Genomic DNA, 13,451 nt, shown 5'->3' on the forward strand with positions numbered 1-13,451 from the left:
AGGGGCACCTGGGTGGATCAGTGGGTTAAAGCTTCTGCCTTTGGCTCAGGTCATGATCTCAGGGTCTTGGAATTGAGTCCCACATCGCACTCTCTGCTCAGCAGGGAGCCTGCTTTTCCCTCCCTCTCTCTTATTAGAAAATTTCAAAATTTTCAATTAGATGTAATCAACATATTAAGCATAGTAACATGAGAAAATAAATTATTGGCAAACACGCTAGAGTAGCTAAGGAGCACAAATGTGAAAGATCAACTGTTTGCTTCTGTTAGAAATGTTGCTTCATGTCACTGGCTGTATTTATTTATTACTTTGTACCTATTTCTTAATTTTTTTTTCTAAGTAGATGTTAAGCATACAATAGACCCTAACACTGGTTTTGAACTCATGACCCTGAGATCAAGATCTAAGATGAAATCAAAAGTCAGATTGAACTGATGGAACCAACCAGGCACCCAAATTTCTTCAAATTTTAAGTACAGTTAAAAATAGTAGCCACCTAGGGGCACCTGGGTGGATCAGTGGGTTAAAGCTTCTGCCTTTGGCTCAGGTCATGATCTCAGGGTCTTGGAATTGAGTCCCACATCGCACTCTCTGCTCAGCAGGGAGCCTGCTTCTCCCTCCCTCTCTCTCTCTCTGCCTGCCTCTCTGCCTACTTGTGATCTCTGCCTATGAAATAAATAAATAAATAAAATCTTTAAAAAACAATAGTAGCCACCTAATAAATTTCTTAAGATGAAATGGTTAATGTTGAAGAAATACACAAAACTGTCATGGAATTTAGCAAATCTCATAGGTACTACCTATTATTGTCATTACGAATAAAATTACTAAAACTTTTTGAAATAATTTTGACTTTTAGAAGAGTTGCAGATAGAAAGCATTTTCTCTTCCCCACACTTCTCCTAATGGTAATGTCTTACATAGCCAAAATATAATAATGGAAATCTGGAGACTTACATTGATACAGCATCATTAATTCACTATAGGACTCATTTCAATTTCACTGGTTTCTCCTTGCTGTCTTTTTCTGGTCCAGAATTCAATCTGGGACCCACAATGCATTTAGTTGACATGTCATCTTAGTCTCCTCTAATCTGTGACAGTTTTTCTCTTTATGATCCTGACATTTTTGAAGAATACTGACCAGATATTTTGTAGAATGCCCCTCAGGGCCTCTTAGGTGGGATGTGTCTGATGTTGTCTCATGATTAAATTGAGCTTGTGCATTTCTAGCAAGAATGAAACAAATGATGTGGAGCTTCTTCTCTGTGAATCCCATGCAGAGGTACAGAGTGTCTATTTATCTTACTGGTGATGTTAGCTTTGATCACTGGATAAATGTGCTGTCTGCCAAGCTTCTGCTCTATAGAGTTACTAATCTTCCTTTAATGAACAAGAGTAGGTGAATATGAGTAGATACTTTAAGACCGTGATATATCTGTCATTGATTCTTACTTGCAATGCTCATTTATACTAATGTCTATCTAAAGATGATTTTCTATTTCCATTATTCCTTATATGTTTATTGATTAAAATTATGCTTTTAAGTTTTCCCTTCTCCCGATTTGTTATGCATTCAGTTATATATTATTACCAGTATATATATATAAATATGTAGTCTTGCTAAGTAAGTCCTTCTTGTTTGCAGCCATTGCCATTGGCAGTGGTTGCTGTCAGTATGAGATAATCAGAAGAAAATGTAATGGTGGATATACAGGAAAGAAAGAAGTGTGACATGAAATTATTATCGCATTGCTTATGAATTACAACCATGGGATTTTTGCAAGTTAGCCAATATGATGTTTATCATTGTTTTATTTAATTAATACACATTTTTAAATTTGTAGACTTCCATTTCTCTGTGAAAAAGGATAAAAAAAGGGAATAAAATGTAAACAGCACTGTTGGCATAAAAAGTCCACTAAGGACATGTGATGAGATGAGCACTGGGTGTTATATGCAACTAATGAATCATTGGACATTACATTAGGGAAAAAAAAAGTCTATTGAGGGAAGGGAAAAAGGAAGGTAGAGAAGGAGGTTGGGGTGGGGGTCCCCGTTACAGCATCAGGAGCCAGTGACCTTTCCTCTGATGTGGGTCATATCTGGTTTATACTGGGCCCCAGGAAGGAGGAGACCCCCAAGGACCACACATTGTGCTAGTCTCTGAGGACAAAATAATGAGTAAAAGCCTTTAGAAATGCGAGGTTAAGCATCTTGTGGTTGATGAAGGGAGACATATATTAAAAAACGAACACATCTAAATGTGAAATCGCAAAACAGCACATACCTGAATAGCACATAACTACCCTATGTACTAGGGTACATAGAGAGAAGAGATACATGATGTTCTAAGGCAGAGATATAGAATATGAGAGGCATCTTCCCTGAAGTAAGTATCAACCCAAAATATGAATAATGATTCATCCTAATGAGGTGAGGTTGGTCAGAAAGAAAACACCAAGGATCACAACTTACAGAACAAATGTCCTGTGGGTTTAGTATGATTTAAAAGAAAAATACGGGGTGCCAGGGAGGCTCAGTCTGTTGAGCAATTGACTCTTGATTTCATCTCAGGTCATGATCTCTGGTCTCAAGATCAGCCCTTCTTTGGGCTCTGTGTTCAGTGCAGAATCTACTTGAGATTCTCTCCTTCTCCCCTTCTCTCTTTGCCTCTCCTCCTGCTCATCTTCTCTCTCTAAAAGAATCTTTAAAAATCTTTAAAAAAAAAGAAAAATACATATGATTTGTTAGGATAGATACAGAGAGAGAGAGAGAATGTTAATGGAAACATAAGAAATAGAACTAAACAATTAGAACACTTTAAAGAAACAGTATCATTCTTCAGTTAGAAGAAACCTAGAAACCTATTTCTGATTTAAAACTTGTAAACTGTAATATTTCTGAACAATATGAAGAATACTAATATAGTATTTCTTATTAACAACATAAGAAATATCACTTTTACCTATTCTCACAAGGTAAATTATACCAATAAGATGAAAAAAAGAGAAAAATATATAAATGTGTCTATATGTGAAAGTTGAAGCTGTTATTAGCATTATTATTTTTTTTTTAAAGATTTTATTTATTTATCAGAGAGAGAGGGGGAGAGAGCGAGCACAGGCAGACAGAATGGCAGGCAGAGGCAGAGGGAGAAGCAGGCTCCCTGCTGAGCAAGGAGCCCGATGTGGGACTCGATCCCAGGACGCTGGGATCATGACCTGAGCCGAAAGCAGCTGCTTAACCAACTGAGCCACTCAGGCGTCCCTGTTATTAGCATTATTATTAACAGTTGATATTGTCCATTAGTATTCCCCCAAAAAATAGCTGCCCGTCAGAGGAACTGAAAAACAAGAGGAACTAATCAGTATTCAGAAAGGTGCTCAGAATCAAAATTCACATTCCACTATCAATGGTCTTCTTGGATGCTATATAAAATCAGTACTATGAATTATTATTTAAGAGTGATGAAAGACATAGTACTAAAACATACATGGGTTTACAAAAAAACAACATAGATATAAGGGAATTATCTTATTTTTGAATAGAAAGATTCTTTAAAGAATCTTGTCATTCTTTCAGAACTTATAGATACTTATTTTCAATAGAATTCATAATATTCACATACTACTTTATGTAAATAGTTGGATCTTAAAACAATGGACAATTTAATAAAAGAAAGAGATATGTGAGGATGAAGGAAAACCTTAAGCCTATACAATTTTCGTAGAAAACTACTAGTACCACAAATTATTTTAAAAAGGATTATTTAAAATTTGCTAAAAAGAAAAAAGGGAAAAGTATTTAAATATAGACATGCCATATTGATTCCCAGCCACTGTTAACATGAGTTATATAAGTAATGAATGTGGATAGAAAATGCGTCTGATCTCAGGAACAAGATGGAACTCATACACATCAGCAATTAAAATAAATCACAAATAACTACACTATATTTTACTATATTTTTTTTCAAATTTACATCAAAATTTTATGACAAGTGAAATAATGTGAACAAATTGATAAAGACTTTTCCACAGATATGACAGACAATATTAATGCTCTAGTAGTTTATGAAAAACAGTGTACTCTGATTTTTCTATTTGGAAGTTCATGATAAGAAAATCCACAAAAAAAAACTGCAATGGGCAATAATATGGAAAAAAACGTTCAAATTACCACTGATAAAAACATATTACAGTATACATAGAATGACATCCATTGTTACATTACAGTGTAGCACAAATTAAATGTCATTTTACCAAGTGAAGAAAATGTTTTAGAAAATAAGATACAGTGTTCACAAGGGTATAATAAATGTCCATGTTTATAGCCCAATGTTAGCAGAGTAAACCACTTTAACCTGTCTGGAGTGCAATGTTACAATACTTATCAATGTTTCTTATAGAATATAGATCGCTGGATAAAGGAACTATAAATATTTGAAATAAGAAAATAATTTAAGTTCCTGGTAATTACTTAAATAAAAGAATGCTCATCTCAGTGTTATTTTTTTTTTAAGATTTTATTTATTTATTTGACAGAGAGAGATCACAAGTAGGCAGAGAGGCAGGCAGAGAGAGAGAGAGAGAGAGAGGAGGAAGCAGGTTCCCTGTTGAGCAGAGAGCCCGATGCGGAACTCGATCCCCGGACCCTGAGATCATGACCTGAGCCGAAGGCAGCAGCTTAACCCACTGAGCCACGCAGGCGCCCTCAGTGTTATTTTTTATAACAAAAATAAGAAACAAGAAAAACACTTTCTAATGGTATAAAATTCCATAGGTAGAAAAGTATTTAGTAATGGAATATATTTACTTAAATTAATTTGTATGTACCCACAGAAATTAATTAAATAATATTTTGATGAAATAAATGAAAGTGTTTCATGAAATGTATTATACAATTATGTTATCAATTTTGTCATTCTATAATCAAATAGAGTTCAGTATTATGTTATATAATCTGAGTGTAGATTATATATGTATATATGCAAATTAAGTATATGTATAAATATATCTAGTATTTATATATTTACATATGTCTGTACATTTGAGATAGATATATAGGGCAATCTTATTAATAATGGATGTTTTAGGTAGTTAAGGTGTAGCTGATTAATTTTCTTTTTGGGCTTTTACATATTTTCTAAATTTAATATGATTAATTTTTCTAATTTTCCTATAAATAATATTTATCATTTTTATAATCTGAAAAAATAAACAGAATCTTTTAATAATACGATTTAATTTTATTTCTTTGAATTATATTCACCAAGTATAAGAGGAAAAGAGACAACTAGAAAGACAAAGTTCAAATCTTTATCTTCTCTTTTTCCTCATAATCTTCAAATATTTTGACATGATTCCCAAGTGTTTGTCAAAGCAGTTCTGAGCAGAAAAGTACAACATTAGGTCAAATCCTTGAAATAACAAGAATCATGTTATCTCAATGAACTGCCTGGGGTCCTCTGATTTCTTCTGTGGTTAGATCAGTTTATATAAAATAATGCCTTGAGATTCCTTAAAAATGTATATAAGAATGTCTTGACTTCTAATTCAATCCATTGAAGCCAATCTAGAACAGAAGATCAGTATTTGGCCAGTGTCTAGAATATGTATTTCCACTTGGAATATAACTTGCAATGAAAAGAATATTCTTGTAACAAGATGAGAGAGAATTAGCACCCCGTCCAGAATCACACTCTATGAGAGTGAACTGTTATTTCTCAAAAATTACACTCTAGTGATTTTACACATGACATATCTGTCTTCACCATACATTTGCTAAAATATGCCATTCTTCAAAAATTAATATAAGTCACTGTATTCCCCTCAGGCAGTACAAACTGGTGCTTATAGTACATAGAGTTCTTAGTTAAGGCAAATGAAATTGAGTTGATGTAAGAGGAGATTCAATAAATAGCACGCATAGATCAAGGAGTCATATGAGAGGCTTAAAAATGTCTGTTGTCTATATATTAATTAAAAACTTTCAATCAACAGCTAAGAATGAAGCTAAAAAGTAACTGTTGCCTCTGCCCAGTGCAAATTGTTGCAGAATCAGAAAGCCTGGTGAATCAGGACCTCAACATCCTAGTTGCTGACTCTAGACATGCTGTCTCTACTACCTATGTTGGAACAAAATGGAATATATATTGAATAGGACATAATGACCATACCTTGTCTTAATGTAGACATAGACTTAAATGTAGATATAGAATGATAATACACAATATCCATAATAGGAAGAATTGGAATAAAATGATTATGCTGTTTGTATATATATCTACTTTCATATAATATATTTATTTCTACCACTGGTTGTGAGCATTGTTTTATTTCTTTCTAAAGAAATCTTCAAGGAAATATTGTGTACACATAAGCACAATGCTATTTTATATCTATTTATTTATGCCAATGTAAAATAAGTAGTACTTTCTAAATTAAATATTAAATACACCATACCATAGCCTTATCTATAGACACTACATTGCACAGCAGATCTCTAGAACTTATTCATCTAACATAACTGAAACTAGACTTCAAGATCTCGTATTAGGTACTCTTACCACCAAAAAATAAATAAATAAAAGGAAAACAAGGAAACTCTGGAAATGTCAAATTTGTCCATTACCTTGCCTGTGATGACCATGTTTACAGATGCTTGCATATCTCTAAAATCATCAGATTGCATATATTAAATATGTGTGGTTCTTTGATTATCAGTTATACCTCCATCAAGTGTATATTAAAAATAAATAAATTGATTAGTTTGCATCTAACTGAATGGTGGTAAAAATAAAATTAATATTTGTTGCTTAAAATGAAAATTCTCTTCTATAATTATTTATAAATGAAATTAAACCAAGAAAAATCATATAACATGCATATAACTTGCTATACCATGAATTTAGAATAATAATGTATGTTTAAAATAATCAATTTTTATTGAAAAAATATTGAGGCTTCCTTTAAAATTTGGGCACAATTTTTGCTATTACAAAATAATCATTAAGATAAAATTTTATGATTTATATATTTGGGGAAATAACCTTTCTTGGCTTTCTCAGTGTTCTTATAAAAGCATCTGTCTCCTGAGTAATGAAAATGTATACTCTGTAGAAAGATTAAGAATGTTTGCTTTCTCTGCCTCTAGAAATATTTGACTTTTCATATACTATGAGGACTAGATCTGCAGCCTAGTGGTTGAGATATTGCTCCCATCCAATAAAGATTTTTCCTATCTCTCCAAGAGCCAAAGTTTACACTCCCAGATAGGCAAGTAGTTTAGGGCATTAATTTCCTTTCCAATAAAACTTTCTCTGAAGAGGAAGGGAGAAAATGATCTCTTCCCTTTACAAACATAGGGAATTCGGCCTATGTGGTCAGAGTTCAGTCCAGCCCTCACCTATGGAGTGAACCCACCATGAGTGAAGGAAATTTATCCATCTGGTTTTCATGATATTGGTCTTCCAGATTGCCAGAATGGGAAAACATATATTGCAATGTTACTTTGACTATTAATTGTGCTATAAGTATATTAAACTCTTTACTCTGACCCAGATTCATGTTCCTGACATACACTGTGTAAGAAGGGTATACCCAAAGACATTTCACAGTTTTTGACAACATATTTTAATACTGTTTTCAATATTTTATTTAAATAGTTAAATAAATAAAAACCTGTTAATAGTGAGGCCATATATAAAAAATGATCTCTTTGAAATCTTTTTCTCTATGTTCTTAAAAGGTGTATTTTCCCAAACTGTAACCTTTTAAACTGTGTTTGAACACAATTTTATGGCATATAAAAACCCAAAGATAAAGATTTATAATGGACATGTTGGGGATTTCTTAACTACACTGGCATAAAAGAAGCAGGATAATTTATAAGGCTTAAACTCTATTCACAGGTTGTAGTCTAGGGTGTATATTACACAATCATTACAAAGCTTTTGTCATTAATAGGAAGAAAAACAAATTAGTAACATTATGCTAACATTTTTCAAATGTTCTGGATTACTTTTTAGAGGTTTTCAATACCAAAACATCGATGATTTATTTTGTAGATAGAGCAGGATGGGAAATCTATCAAAGGCAAAGAGGAATTCCTTTTTTTCTTTTTTTTTTTTTACTACAAATATTAAAGTGAAATGTTTGATTTGAAAACAGCTGTAATCACGCCATAAATCCATTCTTCTGTGATATTAAAAAAGGTTATATGCAGTTCTTCCGCTACAATGCTAATGAAATAAAGCACAGTACCATAATTCTGATTATTTTAAAAAGCTGAAATTGATAGGATTAGTACAAATCATACAGCTAATAGAGACTTCTATGAATTTGTATTTCAAAGTTATAAATCTCCTTAAACACTTGAGGAGTACTTATATCACTTACAATCAATGTTCTATTTTTATTTATATTTGAAAACTGTATTTCTAGCTTTTGCATTTCATGTTCTGAGTATCATGATAAATGCAAGTCATAATCACTTCTAAAGGAATCAATGATCCAGGCACTATTACAAGCTTACTGTGTAAATCTATCTTTAATATATCAACTTGCACATTTTAATTTAATACTCGATAAATTGTGAATCATTGTAACTCTTTTAAATACTTTTCCATGTTCTTATGACCATGGAATTGAATTCTAAAATTAAGAAAACTATTTAATGTACTTTTAATCATGCTTTATAAAATAAACTTTGAGAACTAAAACTTCTTATGACGAGATGGAAAGATATGTTAGCAGAGAACATACCAAAATGGGGTGACATTTTTCTTTCCCCTTAGGGTTAATTAACTAACCCTGCCTACCATCAATATTTAAAAGTAGATACTTACTAATTCTGGCTTACAGTCAACACATTCATAAATAATGGCCAGTTGCTGGGATGCCTGGGTGGCTCAGTCGTTTCAGCATCTACCTTCAGCTCAGGTCATGATCCCAGGGTCCCGGGATTGAGTCCCACATGGGCTTCTTGCTTCGTAGGGAGCTTGCTCCTCCCTCTCCCTGCTGGTGCTCTCTCTCTCTGACAAATAAAGAAAGAAAATATTTTTTAAAAAGGCAAGTCGTATACTAAACATCCATCATATGTACATTATGTACATTATATGTATATAATATGTATATATGTATATATATACACACACACATTATATACAATGTATAAAGGGAGGTATTGGCAAGGTCAGGATTCCGAAATTAAGATATTTGTATTTTTTAGAGAGTCCCCTATATTTCCTGCCTCCTCCTCCTCCTGCCCTCTCATTAACTCTTCTACCTTCTCCAACTAGGTTTGTGTCCCTTTCACTTCCTTGATACTTTTGTTACTTAAACTCCACGTTTCCAAATCCAACGGTCATTCCAAAGGAGGGTACTTCTTTCAGAAGATTATACTTGACACAATTGATTTCTTCCTTCTTAAAATACTTTTTCTTGGGCACCTGGGTGGCTCAGTGGGTTAAAGCCTCTGCCTTCGGCTCAGGTCTGGGATCAATCCCCGAATCTGGCTCTCTGCTCAGCAGGAAGCCTGCTTCCTCCTCTCTCTCTGCCAGTCTCTCTGCCTACTTGTGATCTCTCTCTGTCAAATAAATAAATAAATAAAATCTTTAAAAAAAATACTTTTTCTTTTGATTTCTGCGGCACTACCCTCTCTTTATCTTCATTCCTCTTTACTGGTCACACATTCTTGCTGCTCCTTAAAGTGGCTCCTGCTCTTCTTCTAACCTCAAAATGTGGGAATGTCTCAAGATTTATTCCTGGGATATTCTCTCTTCTTAATCTTCACAATCTCGTAGATCTTTGAATCTAATTATTAGTGCCTATATATTTTTAAGTCGCAAATAATTTCTGCCTCCATTTCTATCTGTGAATTCTAGCTTTGAAAATCCAAATGCTATGTTCTCTAAGTAGGCAGATGTCCTGTATCAAAACCTGTTTGTTTGTTTGTTTGTTTACAATCTTCAGCTTCTCAGTAGATGGCATTATTATCCCTTTGGTGATAGAATAACGTTAGCAGTCATTGAATTCTTCCAGTGCCCCTCTCTTTTACATCCAATCTGTGATAATATCCTGCCAACTCTCTATTAACAACCTACCCAAATTCCATATTTCTGCATGTTGTACTACTGCTTCAATCCAAGAGATCCTCATCCCTTACCTAATACAGTGACCTCCTAAAGAGTGTCTACTTTTGTCCTCCTCAAATATTTTCTGTGTGAAGCAACTAAAGTGTTTTAGAAACTTTATAATAGCCTCTTATGCCATTTAAAATAAAGCTTAAATCTTTTACCATGGAATCCAGAGCTGGCAATGATCAGTCCCTTGGCAGACTCAGTCATTGCCACTTTCTCCTTTACACACTATTGTTCAACCATTTTGACTCCTCTCCTCCATTGCAAAACATGTCAAATTCATTCTTTATTAGGTGGGGCAGAGGGAGAGAGAGACACAAGAAGCTTGACATGGGACTCGATCCCAGGAGCCTAGGATCCTGACCTGAGCTGAAGGCAGACCTTAACCAACTAAGCCACCCAGGTGCCCATAAAACATATCAAATTGATTCTTATCTTGATATCTTCACCCAATTTTTATTATTATTTATTTATTGATTGATTGATTTACATTTGAGTACTGTCTCCTCTGACTTGTCCACAGATAGATTCATTTACCGTTGAAGCCTCTGTTCTGGGGATCCTGGTTGGCTCAGTCTGTTAAGCATTTGACTTTGGCTCAGATCATGATCCTAGAGTCCTGGGATTGAGCCCCGCATAGGTCTCCCTGTTCAGCAGGAAGTCTGCTTCTCCTTCTCCCACTCTACCTGCTTGAGTTCCCTCTGTGTGTGTGTGTCTCTCTGTCAAATAAATAAAATCTTTTTTAAAAAAGGAAAAAAATCTCTTCTATATTCTCATCTCAGAAATAATTTCCTTGAACCTTCGCTATCGAAAATATGATGCCCACACCATGTCTCAATCACTCTCATATCTCTGCATTTTATATCTATTATCTGAAAGCATCTCAGAATTGTGTTGAGTTTATTGGTGTACTTTTTTCTATCACTTACCCTGATGTTTGTTCCAGGAAAAGCAAGGGCCATGCACAACTGTCCAGGGCTATCTCACCAACATGTGAGCATCGTAGGAGTGCAATGTTTCTCTCTTAAATTAATAAGTGTTCAAATTTTCAAAACAGTCAGGGACACACAATTTAAAATAACTACTGTGATTCTCCATTTCAAAAGAAATGCTTCTATAGTAATCAACAAGATAAAAGTTCCAGCAATAAATAAGTCAATAAATTACAAATGCATTTCAAGAGGTGGGGGGAATGGTCTGTTTTTTTCAAAAGATTAAAAAAAATGTACTTTTGTTTCTGTGGTGAGGTTTGTAATGGATGAGCAAATGCAATAGAAGAAATTCAATTTCTGGGACACCTGGTGGCTCAGGTGGTTAAGCGGCTGTCTTCATCTCAGGTCATGATCTCAGGATTCTGCGATAGAGGCCCACCTCGGGCTTCACCCTCAGCATGGATTCTCCTTCTTCCTCTCCTTCTGTTTCTCCCCTGCTTGTGTTCACTCACTCTCTCTCTCAAATGAATAAGTAAAATCTTTAAAAAAAATTATTTTCTTAAAATAAGGGATGTACCAAAAATAATTTGAATAGATTTATGTCTAACTTGCCATGTTTTTTATTTTTTCCTCCTGTACTTTCCTTCTTAGCTACATTTCTACTCGTTGCATGTTGTTCTTTCTGGTTTTATTTCTTTATTGACCAGTCCTGCAATTCAATAGCAAACTCTATTAAAGTTACTAGCATATACTCTGGTTTGCCCCTGTTGATGGATGAACAAGCATGGAAGCTACATAAAAAAGTTGCTCAGTAAATAATTGCTGAATAAATGAATGAATGAAAAAAGTTATTTTTAGCCTAAGTACTTTGTATACTATCATTAGTTATCATTGAAATATTAATTTTATAATAGCTGACACAAATTCCATGAGCTTTCAATTGTATATAAGTGATTTCTCATTTCACTGACCATTTATGCCTTTTGCTTGTACCTGGATTGAAGCATTTATAACATTGTTAATATATTTGTAAATACCTTGCAAAATAATTAGTATATTTTTTCTTGTGTGTCAAAATTCTATTTTTAAGGACTATATCTGACATTTAACATTATGTAAATTTAAAGTGTACAACATATTAATTGGATAAATGTATATGTTATAATATGATTACTATTGTAGAAATATTTGTCATATTACACAATTATAGAACAATACCATTGTCTATAGTCACTATACTATGCATTAAATGTCCATGCTTTATTTACTATTCATTGCAAGTTTGTACCCTTAGACAACATCAAACATATCCCTCCATTCCTTAATCCCTGGTAACCACCACTTTACTATTTTCTACGAGTTTGACTTTTTTAGGTTGCACATATGGGTGATATTATACAGTACTTGTCTTTCTCTGTCTGACTTACCTCATTTAGCATAATGTGCTCAAGGTCACAAATGGAAGGAAAAGTGGGAGGAATTCTCTTGACCTTCAATTTTTTCCACAAAATGCTTATCTTCTGATATGCCTATCATAGCCCATGAAGTGCCTATCATTTTGGTATTAATTAGCTAAAATAATTAGCAAAGTAAGTTTAACTATAACAGAAAGAGTTTAAACAAAGAAAGAGTAAATGATTTGTCCAAGTCCATCCCATTTGTAAATGAAATAATTTGAAACTTAAATATAAGATTTTGACTTCTATTTGCTGACTTTCAAGTGGCCAAGCTTCTGTAATTAGTGAGTTGAAGTACAGTGATAAATCAAGATGTTAATACCAATTCTGACAATTGTTCCCAAGTATCAGTCTTCCCTGTGTTGAAACCCTTAATGTGGTTTTCAAAATAATAATAATAATAATTTAAAAATATATATGCATTTGCTTATTGGGTTCTCAGGAATTATTTAATGAAGCAATTCACACTCAAATTCCACTTTGAGCTATGCAACAACATAGATGACCATGGATGGATGAATCTCAATTTAGTAAGGTTTCTAGTTTCTAGCCAGGAGAACTAGGATAATTTTTATTTAGTGACAGCTTCTCTTCCATGTTGATAGCAAAAATGCAGCCACTCTGGAAAACAGCATGGAAGTTCCTCAAAATGTTGAAAATAGAACTGCCCTATGACCCAGCAATTGCACTATTGGGTATTTACCCTAAAGATACAAACGTAGTGATCCAAAGGGGCACGTGCACCCAAATGTTTATAGCAGCAATGTCCACAATAGCCAAACTATGGAAAGAACCTAGATGTCCATCAACAGATGAATGGATCAAGAAGATGTGGTATATATACACAATGGAATACTATGCTGCCATCAAAAGAAATGAAATCTTGCCATTTGCGACAACATGGATGGAACTAGAGCG

This window comes from Mustela nigripes, chromosome 10 (assembly GCF_022355385.1).
Source record: "Mustela nigripes isolate SB6536 chromosome 10, MUSNIG.SB6536, whole genome shotgun sequence".
In the NCBI taxonomy this organism is placed as follows: domain Eukaryota; kingdom Metazoa; phylum Chordata; class Mammalia; order Carnivora; family Mustelidae; genus Mustela; species Mustela nigripes.